This window comes from Fukomys damarensis, unplaced genomic scaffold (assembly GCF_012274545.1).
Source record: "Fukomys damarensis isolate Sample0158 unplaced genomic scaffold, DMR_v1.0_HiC HiC_scaffold_1, whole genome shotgun sequence".
NCBI classification, from domain to species: domain Eukaryota; kingdom Metazoa; phylum Chordata; class Mammalia; order Rodentia; family Bathyergidae; genus Fukomys; species Fukomys damarensis.
In genome coordinates, this window is record NW_022900913.1 from 66,841,374 (window position 1) to 66,851,842 (window position 10,469).

Below are 10,469 nucleotides of genomic sequence, written 5' to 3' on the forward strand. Positions count from 1 at the left end.
GCTGTTTCCTTAGTTACTCAGACCATAGGCTCCAAGGCTGACCCTCCCTTCTTTCTTCAACCTTCTACTCAGCTAACTTCTCTGGTGGCATCCTCCTTTCTGGTAGGAAGAGCTATCCTCTGCCTCCTGGTTTGGACAGAACTGGGTTTCTGTATCAAAACCCATGCTGCATTGTCTCTCCAATGGTGGTTACCCTACTAGGACAGGGTTACAAACTTTCATGAGATTTACTTCAGGTTAGTTTTTTTTCTTTCTTCCTCATTTGCTATAGTGTTTAGCACAAGTTCTTTTGAGGCCAGAGAAGACAGTGTGTGAGACAAGACCTGACAGCCTTCCTTTCAGCTATAATGCGTGGACGAAGTGGGAAGTTTCTGTGCCTACACTTTTTCTCCGTGATAAGACATAATCTTTGAGATGACAACAGGGTCATTCTACTCTGTCTGCCCAACATCTCCTCTGGCTTTAATAGATCAGAGACAAATTTCAGTATGTGTGGTGTAAGGACACTGTGTGCTGGAGGTGTATTTCACACTGGGAGGTATGGATATCACAGGTTATGTGTGTTACATTCTCAGGAACAGAGACTGAGAGAAGTTGGTGATAGTGAACCCTAGGAAACTTAACATTTTCATGTAATTCATCAGCTTCAAGTGACATTAATAGTAGCAAGCTCTCTCAAACTAGAGTGTATCCTGGCTGGGCAGGTGGGTTGCAGTTGGGCAGTGAGTGAGTCCCCAAATCCCTTTCTTCAATGTAGGGTTGGAATGAGGCTGAGCTGCTCACATCAATCCTTTCATCTGATATTTCTTTTTTCTACTTAATGGACCCCCATGTTCCTCTGCAATGAAGTAATGAAATCTGCAATCTCAGCAGTCGGAGCTGGAAGACTTTGATACTAACCTTTGGATCCTTGCTTTTATTTACAGCACTTATTCACAGGCACTAAATGTCCCAGAACATACCAGAAACACTGGTTTCCTTTACCAAGATTTTGTTTCAACATTTTCTTGGACTTTGCATGTTTTATTCTATGTTTAAAGTACATGTCTGAATGAAGGAATATGGGATCACTGTTCAGCCTGTTTCACAGAGCATCATTTTATGCGGAAAGCGTTGGATTGTTTCCCAGTTTTCTGATTATACTCAGGTTCCTGAATCAGGCGACAAATGGTGGAGAAGGCATTCATTTCTCTCCCCTACGTTGTTCAGGTGGTCTCTGTTTTATAACAGTGAAGTGCAGTTTCCCTTGAAGGAAGCCTCAGTAGGATTTCCTCAAGTAGACTTCATCCACAACAAAATTAGGGTACATTATTCTTAGTGCCTAGCAGGTCTGTATGACTTCATTTGACATGCGATATTTTCTTCTTTTCCTCTGTTTAATCCATATTTTAGTGAGAGGTTGGTTGAGAGACACTGCGCTGCGAGGTGCTGCCAGCCATCATTTTATTTATTTTTTTTCCAACCATTATTTTAAACCAGAGCTCTTCAAGCCTGTTTATCATCTCTTCTTATTTCAAACCACCTGGCTCAGATGCTTCTTGCTTACTTTCTTCTCTGTACCTCTGACTTTTATATGGTAAAATATTGTAGTTCTTGTGGCTTATGTCAATGGAGATTAGTGATGATTGAAATGCTTCTCTGCTAAGGAAAATGGTAAAGGTGGAATGAGCTCCTCTCAAAATAAGACAAAACAAAGATCCCCTACATCATTCCTCACTAGTAAGTGTCACCTGGGTTAGTTCCCCATCTAGAGAAGCTCTAAGGACTGTCGTGGTATTGGCTGATGACTGGCATCTTCATCTGCCTCCCAAATGTCCTTGGGGAGACGAGTCCTGAGAAGGCAGGCAGCATTCAGGCTTTTTTTCTCATGCTCATATGCTACACATTACTCCCTCAAAAGTAGAGATGCTATTTGTCAACTTGCGTGGTCCCACTGGTGGGAGTGGTGTGAGCTCTCTCCTAATCTCAGAAATTTTGGCAGAGGAAAGCCTGTGTTGAATAAGACTCTGAATCTCTGTCTACTAAGACAGTGGTAAAATCAGCCCAGGTGAAGTGATGTAATGGAATCAGGGTGGGTGTGATTCTTCTATGGAATCAGAGGTTTGTAGGAAAAAGTAGATAGGACGATTGAAGGAGTGCAAGGATGCATGGGGCACCATAAGGGCAAGAATATGGGAAGGGGGATGTGGGGCAGTGAAGATAGGAGGGTTTGCTCTAGCGAGGAAGAGCTTGCAATGATGGAGATGGATGTGGGGACTGGAAAGAGCCTTGGGTTAGAGAGGAGGAAGTGTTAGGCAGAAGGATGAGCCCAGGGAGAAAGTGGCTCTTGAATGGATTGTACGAAAAGCTTCATGAATTATGGGTATTATCACATGTAAGAAACAAGGGGAAAAAGAAAGACATCAATAATTTGAAAAATCAAAGGAAATTTTAATTACGCATTATTGATAAAATGTGGTGAAAATCAGTACTCTTTGCCTCTTGGCACAGTTCCTGTTTGGAAATTGTGAGGCTAACAGAAGTCACTGGAAGAGGGAGTGGGTCTTTGTTGCTACAGGTTGTTCTGCCATAGGTGAGCAGCTGCCTGGCCAGGATATCCACCTTTGAGTACAGTTATTGCTCTAGGAGCACTAGATAACAGACGTGTTATAAAATAAACTCACAGGACATTCAGGATTTCAGTCTTTGTAGTACTCTGGACCAAATGGGGAGCCCTTTCAGATAATTCATGACTGGCTGGTAATTCATTCTCCCACCCCAACCTTATTTCAACAAAAGATCAGACCTAAACTTCCCTCATAGACCATCTCTTTCTCTAGCCCAAAAGTAACCTTCTTAGGACCTGAATTGAATTCTCTGCTCCTCCCCATGGCTTGGGTGGGCTGCCTGTATGGATAGCTTCAATTTTCAGAATTGGGAGCCTACTTACCTTGTGCAGTGAAACATGGATTACATAGATTCCAGATGCCGTCCCCACACAGGCTGTCCTTTCATTATGCTTACCGTCCACGCCTTCCCCCAACCTCTCCAATCTGTAAAACTTAATACACTGCAGGCCATGGAAGAATTGGTATGTGATCCAATTCTGCCTGTGCTTTCTACAACAAAATAAGTCTGGAGAAAGACTCACGGTCATATTTCACAAAAGTCTCTTAATAAATTAATCACAGGCAGCTATGATTCATCATGCTTTTAATTAACAATTAATTATGTACAAGAGAGACAAATATTTTACTGAGACCAAAGAAACAACATGTATCATTTGTAGTGTGGTATTTCCCACTCACCCTGTAGGAAAGGGATTTATGGGCTATAGATTTTGTGAACCAGGCTGCTGGGGAAAGTACAAATCCATCTGGATCCACAATGACAACCTGGGGCTGGGCAGACTTGAGGTCTGGCTCTTGGAGAATTTAGTGCTTAGGCCCCATCTTTTTGACCCTGGAAGGAAGGACCTATGCAGGGCTGTGTGTAATCCTAGCCAAATGCAGTTTCTCTGCCAACACAAAGTTGGGGGAAAGTTCTGGTGTGGTAAGAAGCCAGCTCAGAGGAGCTTCCTGCTGATGGCCAGTCTTTGCTAGGAACAGTCAGCACATGAGAGACAGATGTTCAGCAGACCATGGCCACATTTCTCACCTCAGACTGGATCCATGAAGTTTGATCTTGTCTTGCATGGTCTTTGGGGGAAGATAGGGTTGGGTTCCCAAGCCAGCCACAGAAGTACAGCAGTGAGTCCTGAGCACGGAGAAGTTCCCTTTCTGAGTCATGTCCATCATTTCTCAAACCCATTCCCCCTGTCCCTCTCCCTGACAGAACTCTCTCTTTCCCAGCCTTGAATCACTGACCTAATCCTGGTTCCAGGTCTTGTGCTCTCACACCTTCAGCCAATAAGTGAATCTTTTCTTTGGGGACATGGTAGTATGTTCAGGGAACAATATGAGAGCCAAGGACCCACAGGGAAAGCTGAAGTAGAGATTCCCTTTTCTGTGCTGTGCTCGAATAGTAAACAGTATTGTTCGTTATGTGCTACTGCTGCTGTTAATACAATTAGCAACAGCACTTGTAGAGCTCTTATTTTTGAATGGACATAGGTATGTGTTTTCCATACATTTCTTAATTTAATAAAACAACCCTGCAGGACAGAGGCCAATATTGTCCCCATCCCACAAAAGAGGAAATTAAAGCCAGAGCAATTGAGTGCGCTCAAGTTTACACAGCTATTAAGTGGCTAGGCCAAGATTGAAATCTAGATATAACTATTATGCAATGTGAAGTTTGAAACTGGTAAAAACAGAGAAGAAAGTCTGAAATACAGTACCAAAATGGCAGGAAGAGCTGAAGAAGAAAAGAAAGCAGAAGCAGTAGCTTTTTGTAAGTCCCGATGCAAGTTCCGTCTGCTGGTTTAAAGTGATTTAGTGCATTTTCTTCTATTGCTTAAGCTTCCTTTCAACTGAATAACAACAAGAAAAATGCATAATTTGTACTTGGAAGTAGGAGTGGAGTGTCAGTGGCATGGAGCTAACAGAGCTGGTGTTTGGAGAATGGCAGTGAGAGGTAGTCCTCTACTTCAGGTGGGCAGATCAGCACCCTGTTTCATTCCATAATGCACCAACTGGCCCAAGGGTCTTCTGTTGGTTTTAAAATTTAGACCACTCCTTGTTCAAGGTGATAGTGTTAGGAATCTTAGAAAAAGTAAGGATGGATTTGATCACTTCTCAAAGCCTCCATTAAGGCTATTCCAGTTGTCTACTGACATAAACAAAACAATCCTAACACTCACCAGCTTGAAACACTTACCTGTTATGACTCTTGTTGTGGTCATTCTTACAGAGTGGAGGACTGTCATATTGCTGTGCAGTAGAGGCTGAGTTTCTAGGAAAGAGAGAGCTCAGCTGGGCTGGAAAGTCAGCTCTCCACTGGGCCCAACATTGATGCTATTTGAATTCTGGGGCCTGTGAAGCTGGAGCCAGTATGACCTCTTTGGTAACTTCAAAGCATAGTGGCTGGGCCTGAAGAGGGGATGTCTTGGGCATTCCAAAAGGCCCAGGAGGACGCTGAAAGCCTTCTTATAATTCAGGTTCAGAATCCAAAGTGTCACTTTCACTGATTCCAGGGTGAGAGTAAAGTGGGCAGCCCAGATGCTAGAGGAGCAGACTACACAAGAACTAGAATATCGCAAAGCGGGAATAACAGAGAGAGGAACTTGGAGAGTGGTATTGAAAGGCCCTGTAAGAAGACCAAATTGTTTACTTTGAATTTGGCCCAGGCAAAGCATAGAAGCCATGCACAGGAAGGACCATGGGAGGCTCTTTCCCATGAAGCCAGCAGCATAACAGGAGGAATAAGTTAAACTGCTGCCTGGAGAGTTTGGAAAGGCAGGTGCCTGTGCTACTGACAGTGAGGCTATGGTGCTGGAAAGATGGGGTGGGATGTAAGACCATGTTGATCACCTCATTCACATCCTACATAGACACAACCCTAGCCAGGTTATCCCCAGCTGGCTCTGACTAGGGATTCTGTGTCTGGCACCATGAAGATGCCCTGCAACCTTGCAGCTAGGTGAGGGGCAAAGTGAACTGTCAGCCCTTCCTAGGTTGTGGGTCACACTTCTCTGAGGCAAATGAAGGTGGGCCCTTGGGTGAAAAGGGGCATTGAGCCATCACACACAGAGGCCAATTTCCTCAGGCCCATCTCAGCAGAGAGATGGCACTCGTCAAGATCTCTGAATGATGCAATTACTCCAAGGCCTTATTGAGAGTAGATAGGCCAGAATTCCACTATTCCACAAAGTCCATAAAAGAGCTTTCCAAACAAAACAAAGCAAAATAAAGCAAACAAGCAAAAAACTAGATCAACTAAACTGAATCTGTGATTCTTCATTCCTAGGTATTGGAGAGATATTGTTATTTTAACTTGCATTTCTTTTATTCCTATGGGGTTTAGTATGTTACCATGTGAAGTGATTACTTGGATTTCCTCTTCTACGATTTTCCTTATCTGTTTTATTTTTGCTTCTGTTGAGTAGTTGTCTTTCTATAATAAAGTTACAAAAGGTTTTGTTAACTATTAGCCCTTTACCATATATTTTGTAAATATTTTCTCAAAATCTATCCTTTATCTATTGACTTTACTAATTATGTAATTTTCCATTAAAATATTCAGTCACTGAATTTATCTATTTTTAGAAAACCACAAGGTTCCAATCTTTGCTTTGAAGGGATCAGTAATGTTTCCTGGCTACTGTGCCCTTGGCCTCTAGGGAAACTTAAGAGATTTTTCTTTTTATTTCTTTATTTTTTTTTAAAATCAACTTGGAGTCTTCAGAGTCCAGTTCCACTGCAGGTCCCAGGAGCTGCTCAGAAAATGTGTGTGCAGAAGGAAAGGAAAAAGGTGAAAAAAAAAAAGAATTCTGGCTGGAGCACCACCTGGATCAGTAGAGAAACTGGGAAATAATTATTTGTTGCTTGGGCCTGAGATTTTGTGGCAGCTAAGATCAAAGGGAGCTATCCAAATGATGGGCGTGATGCAAGGCAGGCAGAAGTGTCTCTGTATGCCATCTTGCAAGTGTGGCCCGTCAGGTAAAGAAGCAAATACTTTGGACTAATGTGAAGGGCCTTGACTGAGAGGATCCCGGTGTCACTGGACTTCCTCTTTGTTCCTCCTCTTAGCTTCTGTTTCACTTCACCCTTCTCTCTCCTTTCTCTTTCTCCTTCTCTCATTTTTCTGTTGTTCTTGTTTCTTCTTCTTGTTATGTCCTACCTCCATGGCCTCGTGGCCCTGGATTCAGGGATGCTCTCAGGACCAGGCCAGCTCTGAGACTGCTGCAGAACAGAGCTCAGCACCTTTTGTTTGGCTCCCCAAGTCCTTGGTTCCTTCTTGTGCAGGCTCCTTTCTCTTAGCAGGTTTGGAAACAATGAGTTAATGGTTCATACTCACATCCTTTTCCTCTGAGGCAAACAGTCCTTCCATGAAGAGTCAGAACTTCTCTAGAGAGCAAGAATCTGATACCACCTCTCCTTAACCCCAGAGACAAACACAGACCCAAAAATGCATATAGAGGCACACAGAAAATTGCAGCACAACTTTGACCTGAGGCGCTTAGAAAGCATAGTTGTGTTTAGGGCAATGATCTGGAGGTGAAATGATCTGTATCTCTTAATAACCAAGTATATTTCCCTAAGGTACATAAAGTTAATCATTACCTAGCATGAGAAAATTTAGAAACACGTTTGTTTTTGTCCTCAGTTACTAAAATAGAGCTTCTAAATTCCTTATAAATAGGGGAACTAAGAAATCTTTCTAATATTTGGTTTTTAATCTCAATTCCTGACCAAGAGCTGCCAAGACCTGCCTAATTTCCTGAATATTAGGATTCTCTGATACAGGCCTCCTAAAGCCTCTGGATTTTCCCAGATGATAGGAACAACTCTTTTTACTGATGAAACCACTCTTGGTGGACTCCTGGAAAGGCTGAGGGTAGGGATAGTTGCCAGGGTATCAAACCATGTGATTAGAGGATAAACCTTTAAACCCCACCCGCCAATCACCAGGGAGGAAAGGGACTAAAGACTGAGTTGATGACCAATTATCAGTGATGCAATCAGTGACACATATGTAATGAAGCCTCCAAAAAATTGCAAAGAACAGGCTTATAGATCTTCCAGATGGCTGAACAAGTGGAGTTGCCTGGAGGTGGCACATCCATTTGGAGAGGGCAATGACATGGTGATCTCTTCCCAAACATCCAGCACTCTGTGAGTCATCTATCTGGTCATTGATCTGTAGCTTTTGCAGAATATTTTATAACAAATGGATGACCATACACAAAGGCTTTCCTTGAGTTTCCCTGAACTTCTCTATAAAATTAGTCACACTTGAGGAGGAGTAGGAGGCATGGAAAACCCACTTATAACCAGGTAGTTAAAAGTGCTGCAGGGCCCAGGGATTTAGCTCAGTGGTTCTGCTGCCTGCTTTGTAAGCACAAGGCCCCAAGTTTCACCCTTGGTACTAAAGGGGTGGGGGTGGGGCTAGAGGCCCAAACTTGTTACTGACATGTCCAGTGGGTACAGTCTTGTGGGACTGAACCCCTAATATAATGGATCTTAGACTATCTCCAGGTAGATAGTGTTGGAGTTGAATTGAATAATACCCACCTTGCATCTGAGTGGAGAATTCCTTTGTGTGTGGGGAAAAACCTGAATGCATTTTGATGACCAGAGATAAAATATTCTGAGTTGAGTATGGTGTGGTTTGTGAGAGTAGCCAAATCTTTTTGGTTTTTTTTCTTCCCTTTTACATTGTGACCATGTAAGAAAATTGTTAGCCAGACTATCAATTAGTTTACTTTACTAATTACTGTCTTAGTTATTTTTCTCATCACTGAGACAAAATGTCTAACACCCAAAGTTAAAGGATGAAATATTTATTAGGCTCACAGTTTGCACAAGTTTCAGTCCATAATTGGCTTGCTCCAAGGAAGGGTGGCATTGCAGAGGAGAAACAGTTCACGGTGGACAGAAGGTATTAAAGCAACAAAGGACAAGTGAAGCCTATTTCTGCTGCATGTATTGTATCTAGGGTACTGGGACTGGGGTGGTGCCAAAACAATCAGTGGACAGATTTAGAAATCACCCACCTTTAATCTTAGCACCCTTAATCTTAGCACTACACCATGAATCAATTACACATTTTAGAATCAGCTACATCTGAAAAGTCCCACTTACAGTGACATGAAGCTTTGGGGGATGTCTAAACAAAAACTCTTATTTTGATTGTTGAAGAACATAAGACTAGGTTTAAAATCTAGTGTGAGAAGAAGATGTGTTCACAGTGAAAAATACCTCAAAATAGACTACTAATACACAAATATAAGCATTAAGAATTATAAGAACAGAAGCAAAGAGAGATTGATAAAAACTAAGGAAATAGTACTATAGGCAATAATAATAGCAAAATTACAAAGATTCAGTATTTGTTGAGTGATTGTCACATACTACTATGCTAAGCATGTTAAATTCATTCTCAGTTTTTACAACTTATATGACTTGAGTGCTTTTATGTTTTCTATGTCATACAGATAAGCAAAACAAAACCAAACCACCCAGAGGTAAAGTGAGTTGCTTAATCCAAATAGGAACAATAGGCCCAAGAAGGGGTACCAACCCAAACACAGCTTACAACAGACCATGGACTCTGGAACTCCTTTGAATAGAGCAGTGACATGTGAACTGCTCATTAAAGAAAAGAGTCTGTTGAGAAACAGAGGATCAACATCAGCGGGGAAAGGAGGATGGGAGGAGGATGGTAAATGCAGAATGCCTTGTGCTGTTCCAGCCTCTAAACCCTAATAATGCTGAAGCTACCAGAAGTGGGCAGTTGGTTCTGGCCTAGGAAAAGGAAAATAAATCAGTGGAATGGAAGAGACACCAGAGACTCCTTGGGTTGCTAATATGCAAAAGGATAGCACTAAAAATCAGTGGCTGTGGGTGGGGAGGGAGGAGGGGGAAAGGGGATGAAAAAAAGAATTAAGATGTGTTATGTGCACAGGCCCATGACACACAAGGAGTGTAAACATTATGTACTGCAAACATGTACTAATAAAAAGTAGAAAATACAAAATAAAATAAAATCAGTGGTAAATGATTCTATATTCCAAGATAAATGTCTTTAAACAATATTAAAGAGCCAAAATTAAGGTATAGATAAACTTTATGGATTATTTAATTGTATTAAATGAAAAACATCCTACACAAAATTCTGTAAGGAATAATAAAAACTGAAAGTGGTTTAATAGTTTGGTGGTAGGTAAGGTATTCTTAATTTAAATACAGAATGTGATAGCTGTAAGGTAGAATATCTACAGATTTGACAGTATATCATTTGAGTCCTTAAAGAGCAAAAATTACCAGATGGATAGGTAAATATTTTAAAGACAGTGCTTGCCACCAAATACTAAGCATATTGTTGATATCCCTAATAAGTGATATGTCCTTATATATGGTCCAAAGTAGACATAACCATTATAAAAGATGAACAAGTAAACAAGCAAAAGAAATGTAAGTGGAGCCAGAGGCCCACCATACCATCAGTAAGATATCCCAGGGAGCAGCTGTGTGGACCAGAGTGGCATGGCTGCAGGTGGATCCCAGCCAGGAACCCAACCCAACCCCTGCGGCACCAGCACACCTGCCCAAGCCAAGGGCCTGCCCAGAAAAGAGCTGCACAGGCACATAAACTTCAGCCAGATGCCCACCTTACCATTGGCAAAAGCCAAGGACCCACCTGGAAAAGAACTACACAGGTGCAGAAGCAACAGCCAGAAACTCACCCTGATACCACTGAGAAGGGCAAGGATACCCTAGCCAGAAGCCTGAGCAGACAACAGGAACTGGGGTACACAGCCCACAGCCAAAGGCCCTCCCAGACAACCGCTACATATGGGCCCCAGCAAGAGACACGCCTAGATACCA

General features: G+C 42.2%; 1 long non-coding RNA gene across 1 annotated transcript; it reads right to left on the bottom strand.

Moving 5' to 3' along the window:
• Positions 1-3,665: 3,665 nt before the first annotated feature.
• On the bottom strand, positions 3,666-6,018 carry LOC109117972. Its single transcript, XR_002025282.1, has 3 exons — positions 5,952-6,018; positions 4,798-4,872; positions 3,666-3,735 (listed from the first exon to the last, which is right to left on the bottom strand). It is a non-coding gene; the product is annotated as an uncharacterized LOC109117972 (long non-coding RNA).
• Between the last annotated feature and the right edge of the window lie 4,451 nt (positions 6,019-10,469).